We start from the raw sequence: 16,429 nt of genomic DNA, 5'->3' as shown, positions 1-16,429 counted from the left end.
GAGCCCAGGAAATAGTCCACAGTCCAACAGATTTTGTGCTGTGAGAGCTCTTCCAATGAAAAACAAGTTTGAATTTAGATGATACAGTTAGGAACACTGAGTCATTGACATTAAAAATGTTAAGTTATTTTGATGCTACCTATATACAGAGGAAAGCAAAAGCTGGAGTTGATACACCTTCCTGATTTCTAAGGATAATCCTGTGGAGATGCAAATTCTTGGTACCCGTTGTTAAAATCTTTCTGGCCTCTTGGTCATTAGTGTGGATGAAAGTCTGTGTTAGTTTGACTTTTAGACCTCTTTCCCCAAAGTGGCCATGTATTACTTCTCAAAGCCTAGCAGCATTATTTACAATAGCTAAGCTATGGAAACAACCCAAATGCCCAAAAGTAGATGACTGGATCAAGAAGATGTGACACACATACAATGGAATATTACTCAGCAATCAAAAAAGATAAACACATGAAATTAGCAGCAACATGGTTGGAGCTGGAAGGGATCATGATCAGCGAAATAAGCCAGAAAGTAATATTTCTTGGCAGAAAAATTAACTAGTCTCATTAACCCCGAGCAAGGGTGTGCCTCTGTGTGTGTATGTATGTATATGTATGTATTTTGCTTCTCTATTATTGCTCATATTATGATTTCCATCTGATAAGATGTGTCCCCTTGCCTGCCTTTCCTACTCTTACTGTGTGTTGTCATTTCTACCCACAAGTCTCTTATGGTCAGTTGAAAAATTGTCTTGCATAAAACTTTTCTGACTTTTAGTAAGAATCTCCCTTCTGCCTTTAATTTCTAGAACTGTGAAACTCTGTTGCATTGCTTATAATGTTTTCTTTGTGTTCAAGTTAGTATGGTCACATCACCTTCAGAGTTAACTCGATTGTCCCGGAAGATGAACTCCTTGCTTTGTATATTGTTTCATTTCTGTCACCACATATAATAGCTAATGCATAGTAGAACTTTGATAAATTGAATTTAGTTGAAAAGATGCTCAAAAGGGAGACACTTTGGAGTAGGGAAGAGAACAGGATTTGGAAATAGGCAGAAACAATTTATCTGCCACCTGAGAATTTAGTTAGACCTCAACATTCAATCTGTGAAGTGGGTTAACAGTATCTATCTTAGATGATTATTGGGAAGATTAAGGTAACATATACATGTAGCATAGATGAAGAGATAACATTCCAGTGGGTGATATATATCAGTCTCTGTCCTAAGCATTTTGTATGTATTAATTCAGCTAATCCTTTTAATAAAGTTATGGAATAAGTGCTGTTATGATCTTGATTTTTAGAACGAGCATACTGGGGTACAGAGGTATTGTCTTCCCTCAAGTCACACAACTAGGAAGAACAGGAGCAAGGATTTGAATCCTGTCATTTAGGCTCTAGAAACCATTTGTGTAAACACACCACCTTATTAGTTTACTTTCCTTTTTTATAGATTAAAGATGTTTTTTCTCTATTAAAGAGAGATGATTCTGATTCATCAAGTTCTTGTATTCCATGTCCTGAGCAGGATGTGGCCTTTGCCCTTGAGGAATGCTGAGTATGATGAGGGAGTTGAGCAGATAAGCATGTGACAAATTATGTATAGCCCTATTCACAGTGTGCTATGGAAGAACAAACATTCCTATTTACCCCAGCTTCTGTCTTAAGAGTGTTCTTTTAAAGGAAATTTCTTTGTATTTTTGATGCCATAAGAGTGACGTGATATAGAGAAGTCTTATAGGAAGCATAAGAGTATAGACCTTAAATAGTTTATGATTTCCAAAGTGATATTTACAGATCATTTTTAGTTACTTAACCTCTTTGACTTTTTCAAATCAGATGGGCTACGGCATGGACTTTTTGGTCTGTAGATAAAATTAAGCCTTAGGGAAAATAGTTTTGAGATGTTTGCTTTCATATCCTTGTGAGGAGGTTTCTCTACTTAAAACAAAATGTGGCAGACAATTCTGACTCCTTGGTGTTGTGTTCTAAGTTGAATGTCCTCAAACGAGGTGAGAGAAATAGCCGCATCACTATGAAATTTTGTGGGACAGAACTTAATATCTTTGTTGGTTCATATTAAGATTTTTTTTTACTATATCCCCAAATTATCAGAATAGCTCCAAAATAACAAGAAACAAATATACACATAAACACAAAAAGTATATTTCAGCAGCACTTATCTAGTTTAATTTAAGGTAAAATCTTTTTTATATATAGAATACTTTCTGGCAAGCAGCCAGCAACGAAGTACCTGTTTGGCAGGACGGCTCATTTCCTTTCAGAATGTGATATGTACAAAAATAAACTTTGAAGGAGGAGGTGAGAGCTGGGAAAGAGACTAACTAAAGAAAAAAGGTCTTGTTTAGTATAGGTACATCCCTCAGAGCTTGTCTTATGCGCTTGCTTTTACTTTTTAGACCACCAGTTTGCATATTTATCATGGCTCTAGGCATATTGATTTGCAATTTTCACACTCAGTCTTTTACATTTTTTTAGTCTATAGGTGTTCTTGTCAGAGTGAGGAGAATTTGACTTGTAACAGGTTTCTGAGAATTTGCAACAGACTATTTCCTGATATCTTAGGAGTAGAGGTTTAGATAAGTCAGAATTATCTGAAAGGTACCCCAGGAGGTGTGGAAACCCTTCCCAGAAAGATAGTACTTATATTTAAATGTTGTTTTTATATATAAGTCATCAAAAAGACAGAAAAAGTCTTTCCTTACTCCTCTTAATGTGATGTTTTTGTTCCTCAATTCCCTAACTCCAGGTTCAAATATTAGATATGATTTGATGAGCTGAGCTGAAGGGCACCATCACATGTCTCAATAGACAGTGGTATCTAAGAAGAATATTAGAATTCTTTTAGATCCTTCTGGAAAAAAAAAAAAATTGGGTTCCCAGCCCAAGTAGATGGACTATGTAGTTTTGAAGAGTTTACCTGGTGATTTAAATAATGGTTAAAAAAATTACATTCAATTCCACTGTGCATTCAGGAATGAGAAGATAGATGTAGGGGTAATGTATCGACTGGTACAGGCATTGGATTAAATTAAAGAGATCTAAAAACCAGAGGAGGGAACCAATATGGAATCGGTGCTATATAAAGCCCTTTCCTTCTTTAAAACTCTTAGGGTCTAAACAGCACTGAAATCCATAACCCTACATTTCATTTATCACCTGTCTCCATCAATCTATGATGCATGTTTGAGTTCTGCCTTGACTGTATTAGTGTGGTTGTCAGAGAAAGGGGAAGTGCCAGGACATGGGCAGATAGAAGAGTCTAAGGGATGCCCCTGATTGTCAAAATTGGGTGAGGGAGAGAGGCCTTGGGAAAGGACTAGAACAACCTTTTGCAGAGCGAATATGTGACAAGTATTCTGCCTGATGTACTACTACTATGAATGTAATAATAGAAATATCTAATACTTTCAAGATGCTTTTTTCTGTTCCAGGCACTGTTCTTAAGGACTCATTGAATCCTCACAAAAATCTTACAAGGCTGAAACTGGTAGGTTTCAACTGGTAGCTTCTGAGGGAACAGAAGCTCAGATAGGTTATGTTACTGGCTCCAAAATCACAGTACTAGATAGTGACTGAGTTTAAATTCATGTTATAAATGTACTTCCTCCCCAGGTCCCTGATTTTAACTCCTTTCTCTCAAAAACAGACTTGAAGTTTCTAGAATTTGAGTAGATATGGATGAAAATAAGATTGAACTTCTTTTTGAGGAATACGTGGAATTCTGGACATTGATAGTGATCACATAGCTCATTAGTGTGTCTCTCCAGTGAATTCCTTTCAATAAGAAAGCAAAGTCATGGGCAAAGACATCAGTCTTTGTGGCTAGAATTGCAAACTCCTTATTTAATTGTCAGGTGCTTTGAATTTATTAGTGACCTGATTTATTTCCCGTTAGTCATCATTCTTAGTCCATGTACAAGTCTCATTTTAGACATTTGGCTTTCTTGTTCAATTTTCCCCTTCCTTGTGCTATTTTTCTACCTATCACCTCAGGCAAAAATATAAAAAGGTCAAACAAAAAAAAAAAGAACTCTGTGTGACATCTAGTGAAAACAATGAAACTGTAGAGATCTGTTTTAGTATTTCTTTATGGCACAAAATATATTCATTTTTAATATCTCTAATTTGCTCATCTGTCTTCGGTCATCATGGGCTTGCTGTGATCATCAGAGTAAGAGATAGGCCTGTTTTAGTGTATAACTTAAGCTCCAGCTGGCTAGTAGCCTGTGTCTTTTAATGTTACAAAGAAGCAGCAAACCACTTTTGCTAATGTAATATTAGTAAAGGCATTTGTGTACTTCAAGATTTAATTGAGCATTTAAGGGCATTAGAAGTTGGTTACGTTCTTCCAGCACTGTAAATGCATTGCATTTCCATTTCAGACACCCCTATTTTTAACATCCCTAGGCATTTCTGCCACAGGTATTTCTAAATGATTATCTTTTTCTAAGGGGTTTTAGCTTTCTGCTCTCTGGGTAGGTAGCGTCCATTCTTAGATTATATCACAGCTGCCCAAATCCTCATTTTTCGCTTTTACATTTTACCATGTCCATTGTCAGTTTCTTGGTAAAGCATGCTGTGAGGGTTTATGACATGACAACCCTTCTTTTGTCTACTAACTGGTGGACTCAAATCTACTAACATTAATGTTCCTAGAACAGGAATGGCTCCATTCCCAAAAGAAAACTGAATACATTTCAACTGAGAATGAAAGAATGGTGTCCTTCATGAAATGCTTACATTTTCCTCTAGGTTATGAGAAATTATGGAGACTGTTTTGAATTACTTTTTTTTAGAGAAGAGGATGCAAGTCTCTTAGTGGCCCACATGAGAAATGAAAAGTTATAATTAAAAGTTGTTCTGTACAGTTGTCTTGGTTATACAATATTATCAATTGTAGTAAGTCACCTCACTATGAGGGAAAATTAGGTTCATGGATCCTGACTGCGGAATGACTTTCCATCTTAAATTAGAAGCCAGGGGCTGTCACTCTTGAACTTTTATATCCAAAAGGAAGAAGTTTTTACCAGTATTGCTGGCTTAGGTATGTAGATAATACCTAATTATTCTTTAACATTCTTTTGAATAGAAAAGTAAAGAGACTTTATTTAAAAACCTTTTGAATGCTATGTGTGTCTTGGAGTTTTAAATCTCTTATTCAGTGCCTTGTAAAAGGAACCTACTAATTATGGAGGACATTGGCAAGGAGAAATCTTCCCTGATATTTGGCCAAGCATCCCTAAAACTTTCTTAAAGTCTCATACTTGAAGTCCAAATTATTTTTATCTTCTGAATTTCTTCCATATCTTCCAGTGTTTTCCCTTTTCACATCACAATCACCCATCAAGAGGCTTTGTGAAAGAAAAATTCTATTGTTTGATTCATTGTGTGGTTGTTTTCTATAACTATGTCTTATCCCTCACTGCATAGGGTCATACTACATTGCATGACATTACATCATAAACTGCAATCTCCCGAACCCACTTTTGTTTCATTAGTTGTAAGCCTCCTTTCTTTCTCCTCATTCTTTTTTTATTTTTTAATTTTTTTAATTTAAATTTTATTTTTATATTCCCCATACAATTACAACCCCTTTATTTTTACCCCAAGCTCTCCTTTCCCCACCCCACCTCCCAACACCTGTAGAGTGTCTCTCGTTCATAGTTTTTTGTTGATTTTGATATTTTCTTTCTTATAGTTATTCTTTTTCCTGGTCCCTTATTTAAGTTTTCTAGATTCCTGCTATGAGTGAGACCATCCGGTATTTTTCTTTTTCTTTTGATTAATATTTTGTAGCACTTTCCTATCCTATTTAATTGTTTTCATCTGAAAGATCAGAAATCCTTATTAGAGTATTTTAAGAAATACTTGTTGAACCAAACCAAAGTAAAATGTGAACAAAGGAAATGTAGTTTCAACACTGAGATTTCAAAACAGAGTTAAAGGACAATTAAGGATCAAGGTTTCTTATCAAAAATGCTCCATTTTGTGAAATGCACTAAGTGGATTGACTTCATATCTTTGTTAAACAACACAAACAATAAGTCTTAAATAATAGACCAATAATACTGTAAATTTTGTGAAAGTGCATGAGGCATATGATTTTAAAAATTATTTTAATCATAGTAAATAAGCCAAAGAAAATACCCTAGATATAATTACCCCTGTGAACATTTCTCTTCGAATTTGGTTAAAGTAACTATTCCTTCAAATAAAAGGACAGGTTTCACTGTTTTATTTCTTTATCATGAAATGACAAACCGAATGCTATGAATCATCTGTTACCACCTTTCTTCTTCCAGGCTCTTTGATGTTCTAAAATGTATTTGCTTCTTTGTGGTTATCAGAATAACTACAATATGCTTTTTCCATACTTTCTTGTTAATTATATAAAGTACATGCCAAAGATCCATATACAGGCAATATATATTTTATACATAAAATAACTGAAAATCCATAGTGAGAGCCTTCCAAATTTCTGCTGGACTGTTGACACTGGCTTGGTAAATATCTTTTATTTTTTTTTCCCACTATGGGTAAATATATTTTTTCCTCCTACTCGCAAGCTTTTTCTACATGGGGAAAAAAATAAAATATTCAGTGTGTTAAATAGGAAACAGTAGAATAAGATTCCATGAGGCCAAAACACCAATCCTCATACTAAAGCCAATCTGCCCTAAAGAACTGCTAAATATTTTACCATATCCCCAAAGTAAAATAATAGTAGAGGAAAAGCTAGGTTTAAAATGACAGAAGGATTTTGAAAAGACTCGAAAACCTAGAGAAAGGAAATGTGGTTTGTAAGCAGCAATGATATCTCTAAGTATGGATAAAGCATTCATTTCATATATGTAATCTGTGTGTGTATGCATATGTTTCTACAATGTTTTACTCCTCACATTATTATTTTTCTTTAGTGTGTTTCCTCCTCTTGCTTCCTTAAAATACTGTGAAAAATAGGAGCTTTTCAAATTCAATGAGTTATGAGTTCCATCCTTTAATCACTTAAAATGTAAACAAAATAATTGTAATGGTAGTAATAATAAGAATTAATACTGGAACTCATTTAGTAAATCTTTCCCAATGAATGTCAGGTCAAGGCCCAGATTTAACAGGAAAATAAAAATGCTTGAAGAGTTAACAAATACCTCTTCAAGGGAATCTCCTGTCTTGTTGCAAATGAAAACAGGTTTAAAATTCTGTGTTCAGAAGTCAATTATTGCCAATTTCATGGACTCCTCAAACATGGGGTTTTCATTCAGCAGAGCCAACTTTACCTGCCAAAAGCCCATAAAATGGCCCTTTTCCATCTGGTAAATGTTCCGCAATGAAATTAGAGCTGCTGGAAAATAATGGAAATCTATGGACATATGTATACTGTGACTGAAATGTGAAAATTTATCAATGCTATCTGTGCAGATTACTTATTTAAGGAGCAGTGTTAACTCTTTCAGATGGTAAAGCTTGAATTTCTATATTATAGCTGATGTAATTTCCTACCTTCAGGTAGAAATAATTCAAATACTTCTACAGCAATGAGCCCCCACACTGCCAAAAAATGGGTTCTTAAACATGCCATTTTGAAAGATCAAATGAAAACTAGACACTCAAGTCAGAAACTAGCCACTATGCAAAGTATTAGAAACAACTTGAACAGTTGGAAAAAAAAAAACAAAAACAAAAACCCTGTTCCAAATACTTTTTGAAAGCGGGCTCTAGTAGGTGCCTTAAAAATGCATTTAAGATTTCTTAAAATAATGTTCTTCCTTAAGTCCTACATACAGTTTTCAGTGATTTCCCATAGGTTTATTTACCCAACTTTGTATCACTGTTTTTTTTTGCTTTTAATATTTAAATGATTTCTTATATAATTTTCTACTGCTCCATAAATGGGCCACAAAGGACATAGACCAGGTAAAAATGGTTTGCTTTTGTCAATGTATTCAGAAAAGACTGTAATTAAATGTTTATATGTGCACACTTAGATGTAAATCAGAGAAGGTAAGGGGGCATATATATAAATATATAGATAGATAGATACAGATGCAGATACAGATATAGATGTAGATAAGAACCTGAGGGGAATATATTATTGTTAATATATATGAGTATGGTAGGTCCCTGCCCACTACTTCCTTCTGAAAACACAACAATTGAACCCTTATCTTCAGAATCATGAGAATTTTTATTTTATGAAATGTTCTTAATTGAAGCAAAATGATCACCAAGGGCAGAAAGAACTTTCTAAAAACTCTATCCTAGAGTTTTTTCTAGGAATATGGGGATAATGGAATTATTCTTGGCAAATCTGAGTTGTATGGAAATGATTAGTTCCTTTTCCTAAAATAGGAAATAGGTCCTCAGAAGATGCTTTTGGAGTTTTCAATCTGGTTTGCATTTAGTTGCTCTGCTTGTTCATAGGTCAGTGAGTCATAAAGTGAGAATCATTTCTGAAATGATTCTTTAGTATTCTATTTTCTAAATACATTGAGGACAGTGTCAACAAAATGTTATCATCCCTTATTTAAGGCACTGGTTTTAAGTGGTGATGTCAAAGAGAAGTCCTTTCAGATTCCAGGAAATCACAACGTGGATTGCATTGAGAGCTTCAAGGAAGATCATACTTAGCAGCATACCCTCAATATCATTTCTTCTGGTTCACAGAGTAGGGAATTCCAGCTCATTTTGAAGACTGTTCAAAATATTCTAGTCCAGCTATTTTACAACAATGCCAACTTATTTTCAGATCTATCCTTAGTTATCTTTGATTGACAGAAAGTCTTTGGAAAGCATTGAATTCTTACGGTAGAAGGGGCTGAAATATTATCTAAGTTTTTCAATCTTTATTTGGAGACCAAAGGCACTATGTCAAAAGACTGGTAGATACCTGTACTTGCAACTGGGACTTCAGTGGCAGATTTAGAATCCTTGGGTTATTTGAGGTTTCCAATTTAAGACATATTAGTGAGAGGGACATGGAGAGCATCTGTAATATGGACAATGCAACTATAAATTTTTTTCCAGGAAATGAGAATATCCTCTAGATCTGTCATAGTTAATACAAAAATAGAGTAATACAAATGAAGACTTAAATTGATGAGGCACATGTGTAAATTGATAAAGGAAATTCGGTGCATCATAACATTGAAATTTATCTAAATTCAATATTGTTAAACATTCTTAAAGATCAGATGAATTATACATGAAGTATATGGATTATTTGTCCCTGGCAAACAATGGTGACATTTCTGTCTGTCACTTAGTATGACAAGGTTAGCATGTTTTATTCAAAACTTTTAAACAGTAAAATGATTTGTATGCATTGCTCTTTCTTTGGACTGTCAGGGAAGGCAGAAAGCAACACAGTTATTCTATGACATTGAGTCAGCATGTGCATAAAAAAATGACAGAATGGGATTGTCTCCGACATCTATAAATCTCATACTTAGGTTTTCTAATCATCTGGTACAAAAACAAAGTCATAAAGATGGAAATATTTCCCTTCCCCCCAGAAGACACGTACCATTTTATATTGAAATCTAAATGTGATATTTGAATGTAGAATATTCATGAATGAGATTAGACCCCTGAAAATAGTATACTTTGGGTGTTAAGAAAATTTAATGACAGTAATATTTTTTTCAGCAAATGGGATGACATTCAGATTTTCTTGTTCTTTCATTGTTAAAATATTTTAGTGATGGGATGGGACAGTAATTTATGAGGTATTGGGATCTTGTGCTCTGTGTGTACAGGATTGGCATTGAGAAAGAAATGAATAGTAGAAGGCACAGTTCAGCTCCTAGGTAAAGACAGGATTTTATTGACTTGTCTGCAGTTTCTGTCCTAACTCTCTGGCACTGGAGGGTATCAAAGGTAAATGCTAATAGAGGAGTCATGGACACGATGTTACTACTCCTGGGGTAGCCCTAGCATCGCCACCCCTTTGCTCTCTGTCTTTTCCTTCAGCTTCCAGGACACACAGGAACATGCCCTTCACTGTTGCTGTGTTTTTGTTTTTTTTTTTCTCTCCTCCTCTCATGAGGTTGTAAAGACAAAATGGATTTTGGGGCTATTTGGTTGGAATAAGGTAGGATATAGGTCTGATACAATATTATCCCCTGGTATAAGGAACTGAGACATTTTATTTTGTCTTTTGCATTCACAAGTGGTTTAAGGACTTTGATGGTGTAGCAGCCATTCCACAAAAACAAAACAAAACAAAACAAAACAAAAACATTCCACTGACCCATTGACAGTTTTTGAAACCATACTGTGAACCAGTGATTGCCAGCAATAAAGTGATGAGCAAGGCAAACTCCTGCCTTGAGGTGTTAACGATAGAGGAAGACAGACACATTAGTGAGTGAGCACAGCGGTAGTACAGGTGCATGGAGGCTTACTGCACAAGGTGAGAGGTAGAGAAGTAGAATACAAAGGGATGAGTTTGCAGACCAAACTTACTGGATCTTCTTCTCCATATTTGGGGTTAGCCCCAGAGGAAGATGTTTTATTTCAGTGCCTTCAGCAATATCTCTACTACAGCTTCAAAAACCCTAAAAGTCCATGTATCATACATGCATTTTGTGTTTTCTACAAACATGCTGTCAGAGCACAAGAAACTCATTCCATATTTCTTTGGTTCATCTCTGTCTGGATGTGTAATGAAAGCAGAATCAGATAGGTTAGCAAAGGAAAAACTCACTTTAATCACATATGTATGGAGAATTTACATTTAATCTAAAGATTAAATGAGTTGGCCAGGAGCATTTAACCTGAAGAGGGTGGGGGCTTCACATGACAGACAGGAAGGGCGTGACCTCATCCTTACTCTGGGAGTAAAGAGAGATACTTAGAGGGTATGTGTTCACTGATAAACCTAGAACTGGATAAGACAACCAAAGTACATTCTCCTTAAGTCATAAAATGGAGAGCAGTGTTTGCTTCTCCTATTAGGAAAAAGACAGAAACTTAGGACATAATGATTTATTCTTCGATTGGGAAGAAACAATGAATTAGGCAGGAACCAAATAAAGCTTCTTCTAAGCTTCAGGGACCTCACTGCTCTCAAACAAAACCAATCTGCATTTTTTAAGTAATTATAATATACCTCCTGAGGCTCACAGGCCTGGATTGACTTCTAGTCCCCATAGCATAGTGACCAGAGGCCTACTCAGGGGCTAGTGAGAAAAGTCTACCTGATTGGGGAGACTGCCTAGCACCTGGACAAAAGTGAAGGCTTGAGTGACTATATTTGATGATAGTCTGTTGAAGACAAATGAGTGATATATGCATTTTTTTCTGGAATGATTTAAGTGACTCTTAATAAAATAGAAATTTTACTATATACTCCATTTTGGGGATATATACTTATCTCACATTGAAATTGAAACCTAGTGATGTTAATGTATACCATACCAGCTCAAGGTAGATAATTACTGATTGCACTGATAATTACTACTGTTTTACTTTAGTTATGCACAGAATCTGTTATAGGACAGGGAGAGGGGCAGCCCAAACCCCACAAACCTGCCTATTCTAAATGGGTTCTGCCATCCGCCGCATCAACACAAAACATATGACACTTTAATGGGAAGGAACTTTAATAAAAACTAGGAAACAATACAGGTAAGGCAAAGAATCTAGTTTCTAAATCAAGCACCCAAATTTACCCATTCCCTCACGGGTAAAAGTCCATCCAAATGGGATTGGCCCAGAGCAAGGCCCCAAGGCCTGCCACAAGTCTAAAGCATCTTCCAGTGGGGACCCACAGAAAAGGGTCACAAACAACCGGACAAGCCCGGAAGGAAAAGAGCAAAATCAACATCCAGATAAAAGCTGCCATTGTCACCTCCCCACGGGTCTCACCCACATCTGTGTCACCCAGTCCATGACCAAAAGACAAGTGCAGTTTCTTCACGTGTCTCTAGGCTCCATGCGCCTCCTCCAGGTCTCCTGGCTTCATCCTGCTTCCTTCCTCAGTCTCTTCTGCAGCTTCTCCTCTTCCTGCTCAGCTCCACCCTCCCTTGGTTGGGGCAGGGAACCTCCCCCTTTCCTGGGGACCACCCTGTTGCAAAACTATCCAACCTATTTTAATCCTTTATTTCCTCCCCCATCTTTACTCCCACCTCACCCCCCAGGATATTCAGCATCAGTGCAAATATTTAGAAGGATTACTAGCATTCAGAGAGATTTTTTCCCTAAATCAGTAAGCAAATTTACAAAGGTAATTTAAAAGCAAATAATAAGCAATTGTCAAAAAGGAACTTACAGGTGACACCAAACTTTTGGGATGCAGGCTTGCTGGGCTGTCATTTTAAGAAATGTCTCTCCAAAGGAAAATGTTTCCAGAAATACTCTGACCTTTCCATTTTTTAGCATGAAAGTGAGGTGATCTAAGAGGAGCCATCTTCCAAGTAAACGTGGTAAGCCTTTAGTTTGAAATATTCATCATGTTTCTGTTGTGAATAGCCAAACCACTGTTGAAATTCAGTTTGCTGGTCTATTCAGCTTATTCTTTTCATGCAAATCCCAATGTGCATGAAATGAACAAAAGACTTCCTTTCTATTTGTATGCATTGTTAGTTTTCTATTCCATTTTTATTCCCAAACTTGTTTTTTTCTCTGTCAGTATTAGTACTTTATTCATTTTTTCAACAAATATTTGTACTGTCCCTACGCATGAAGAGGCACCAAAATGAATGATACCATCCCAGCATGGTAGTCTCGGTATGACCCACAAGTTTCATTTTTAAATGCTTTTTAGATACTATTTGAGGATTCTTCAAGATTTCTTAAGGCCACATCTGTGATGAGGAGGAATGAATGATCTGCTCAATTACCTGTGTCTGCGATGAGCATGACTTGGGGGCTCATTGCCTTGCTGACTCGGACTGGGAAGTGTTTACTTGGGAGTCAAGCAGATACAATTTCTTGTTCTGCTTCTTGTGAGCTCTAACCTGGGGCAAGTTACCCTACATTTTGAGAGTGTCCCTATATTTCTTAAAAGAAGTGATCATCCTCCGTGTCTTTCCTAGAACCTAGAGTCTTACTGCATAAGGAAATGGGTGAAAACTTTAATAGTAATGGCAGGTGAGCTAAAATAATTCCTATCACTGAAGGCTCAGAAAAATTTTTATGGGATTTCTTGGAGAACTTGGTAAATTGCAGACTTATTCTTCTTCTCTTTCTAGTTTTATCTTAGATATAGTTCCTATCATGAGAGTTTTTAACTTACGTAAATTCAACTACAAATGCACAATGGGGAAAGAGAAAGAATGTGAGCTCAAATAGCACAGGTGATTACACACGCCTTTCCACGCACAATGTGCTTCTGGCATGACTCATCCTGGGAGTATTTCCTCGTACTCATTTTGCTCATACTGTTTTAAAGACATATGTCTTATACTCATGGCCCCAAATTAAGACCCGGTCTATTAATTCATTTAAAATCTGGAGAAAAAAGCCAATTTTGTTAGACTTACTGACAGTTGGTATGTTTCTCTTCAAATTGCCTTTATTTAGGGGTATTTTTAATTATATGATTATTAACTTTATCGTAACAACCTCACTGTACTTGTTGCTTTTATTTTTTTTGAAATTCGTTTTTTCTTTTACTGACCACGAATGTCTAGATTTTCTTTTTCTTTTTCCCCCACATAATCTCTATACATCAGTTTGTTTCTTGCAGAGGGTTACTAAAATGTCAGAGCCCGTGTCTACAACTCACAACACTGTGTGTAGTGTCAGTAATAAATCTTGGAGCTTCAGGCATTGTTTTCTTAGGAATAACTGATAAAGTGTTTCTCTTCCTGGAGTTGTGACAATTTTGCAGGTTAGAGTGAGTTCAGCAATGTTTTTAATGTTACAATAATAATGTTCTCTTTTGCTGCATGACCCATGTCTATTTTTATGCAGTTATTTCTCAATTTCTGTGGGGGCTTGGTTTCAGGACACCCACAGATCTCCAAACCTGTGAATGCTCAAGTCCCTTACATAAGATGATATGATATGCACATCCTCCAATATACCTTAAATCATCTTTGTTTACTTATACCTAATGCAATGTAAATGACACGTATACAGTGGTTATACTGTATTGTCTAGAGAATAAAGACAAGAAAAGTGTATATATATGTTTAGTACAGATGCAGCTATCCTAGACCTAATTATGTATTTTTGATCTGGGCTTGGTGAATGCCTGGATGCAGAACATGCAGACCACACTGCACACAAAACATCTTCAGACTGTTAGCACAGTGATCCAAATCTCTCATCCACAGTAAAATGCAAATGCCAGAGAGCAGAAAAGTCCTTTATTCGTTTTTTATATCTCACATGAATCAGGTGTGATAAGGGCTAGAGAATAAGGCCTATGGACTCTAAGCAGGTTAGAAGAAGCCAGCCTCTGAAGAGGCCGGGGACTGAATGTAAGGACAGCCTTCTGGCTTCACAGCTTTGCCCAAGTACTGCTATTTAACACCAGCAGACATTCTCACTCCAACCCACCCCCATTTTAATGTCTGTCATTTTTTTTCTCTTATTCTGTCACATGTGATTTTAGTTTTCAGTTAATTCCTTTCAGAAGACTTGTTTGAAGTTGTTTGTGCCCTTGTATATTAATGTTGAATATTGTTTATTAATTATGACACCAATGACTGCATGAAGATGTATTTAGGGTTACAAAATTTACAGACATAATTTTCATGATTCTGTAAGGAAAGTACTTTCTTTCGTGTTTAAAAAAAAAAGTCTCTTACCATATAATTTAGCAAATGACAGAGCTGGATAAGATTCCAACATCTACTTTGTCTGTCATATGCTGCCTTTGTTTGTACACTATGTATGTTTGCAAATGTTGTGTTAATGTGCAAGTATGAGTGTATGTGTGAGAGAGAAATTATTAGTTGGTATATACATACATTTTCTTTAAAACCATGGCTACATAACAGGTATTTGCAATGCCTGAAAACCAGTGTTGTCAGGTCTTTCACTCCAAACATGGTCTCTGACATCCTACCCCTACCCCCTGTGACTTTTGCAGTTTATACAATTGGTGCATTCTTTCTTCTAGGATACAGTTTCTGAAAATGAAAGAGAACTTTATACCATTTTATTTTTCAAATAAAGGATTTCCAGGGCTGGCAATTGCTTTGCTTCTCACTGACTGGTCTTGGAAGGCAGTAACACTATTTTCTTTAACATTATTTGCTCCTTCAGATAAGGAGCAACACCCCTTTCATATTGTGGTCATTGAAGCAGTTTCTCATTTCTGAAATTTTAGTGCCTTATAAGATGGGAAGAAGAGGCAAGGAAAGACCCTGTGGTGATTTAAGACGATGATTCTGGATTGAAGCATCTTGATACTCAGAGGAACACCATATTTCATACTGTGTTTGCAGAAATGCTTCATGGCACAAACTCCTATTTCATGTCCTTGAAGGCCAATGGAGTAACAGAGTTTCTGTTTCAGTGCCTATCTGATCAATAATCCTGTGACTTTTCAGATTGGCTATCTGTCATGATGTATTTTTACTGTGGTGTGACTAATACCTGTATGTATATATTTTTAGTCTCTTGCAACTGTAAAATATTTAAAAATATTTCCATTGATGCTTAAATTTAATTATATAAAACATTTGTCTTGATCTTATTGAAGAATACATAAATCAATATCAGTGGAAAATATATTTAGAATTTATTGCAACTTGGCTTTGAACTCAGCATACAGTAATAGTATTAGCCATGAGGCACGTAATTTGCTAGGTACTGGTTACAAACATGAATAAAACATGGAACTCTGCCTTTTTATAGTTCACAGGCTTCAGGCTTGAAGTGGTGATTAGGAGCTTAGATTTTGTCACCAATCTGCCTTAGCTTGAATTACCTCCTTACCATTTATTAGATGGTAGACAAATTATTTTATTTTCTGTGCCTCAGTTATTTCATCTGTAAAATGGGAACATTGATAAATGTTACTTCAAGACTTATGTAGGGATTAAATGAACTGATATCTGTCAGGCACTTAGAATGGTACCACTCATGCATTTGGAAAAAAAAAATTCTGGGCAGTATCAAAAGGAAACAAGGAAACATGATCAGCTATCTATTTTATCTAGGTCAAGGGTACAGGGGGTGAATGGATACACCAGACACAGAGTGGGGATCAGAACAGGCCAATCTACTGAAATACACTGCTTAGGGGAGCAGCTGGCAAGACCAGAAAGGTCTGCTGTGCCATGTTGGGCAGCTGCCTGGCTGGGATTGAGCTTATGCTGCAATGGCTGCAGATAGCTTGATAGCACTGAGACTTCAACCCCTGTACCACCAGGGGGGCCCCCAGATATCTATTTTAGAAATGTTACCCTAGCAACGGTGTAAAAGGATAGATTAGAATGATAGCTGAAGAA

This window comes from Talpa europaea, assembly GCF_964194135.1.
Source record: "Talpa europaea genome assembly, chromosome: 7".
Taxonomy (NCBI): domain Eukaryota; kingdom Metazoa; phylum Chordata; class Mammalia; order Eulipotyphla; family Talpidae; genus Talpa; species Talpa europaea.
This window is presented reverse-complemented; position numbering follows the sequence as displayed.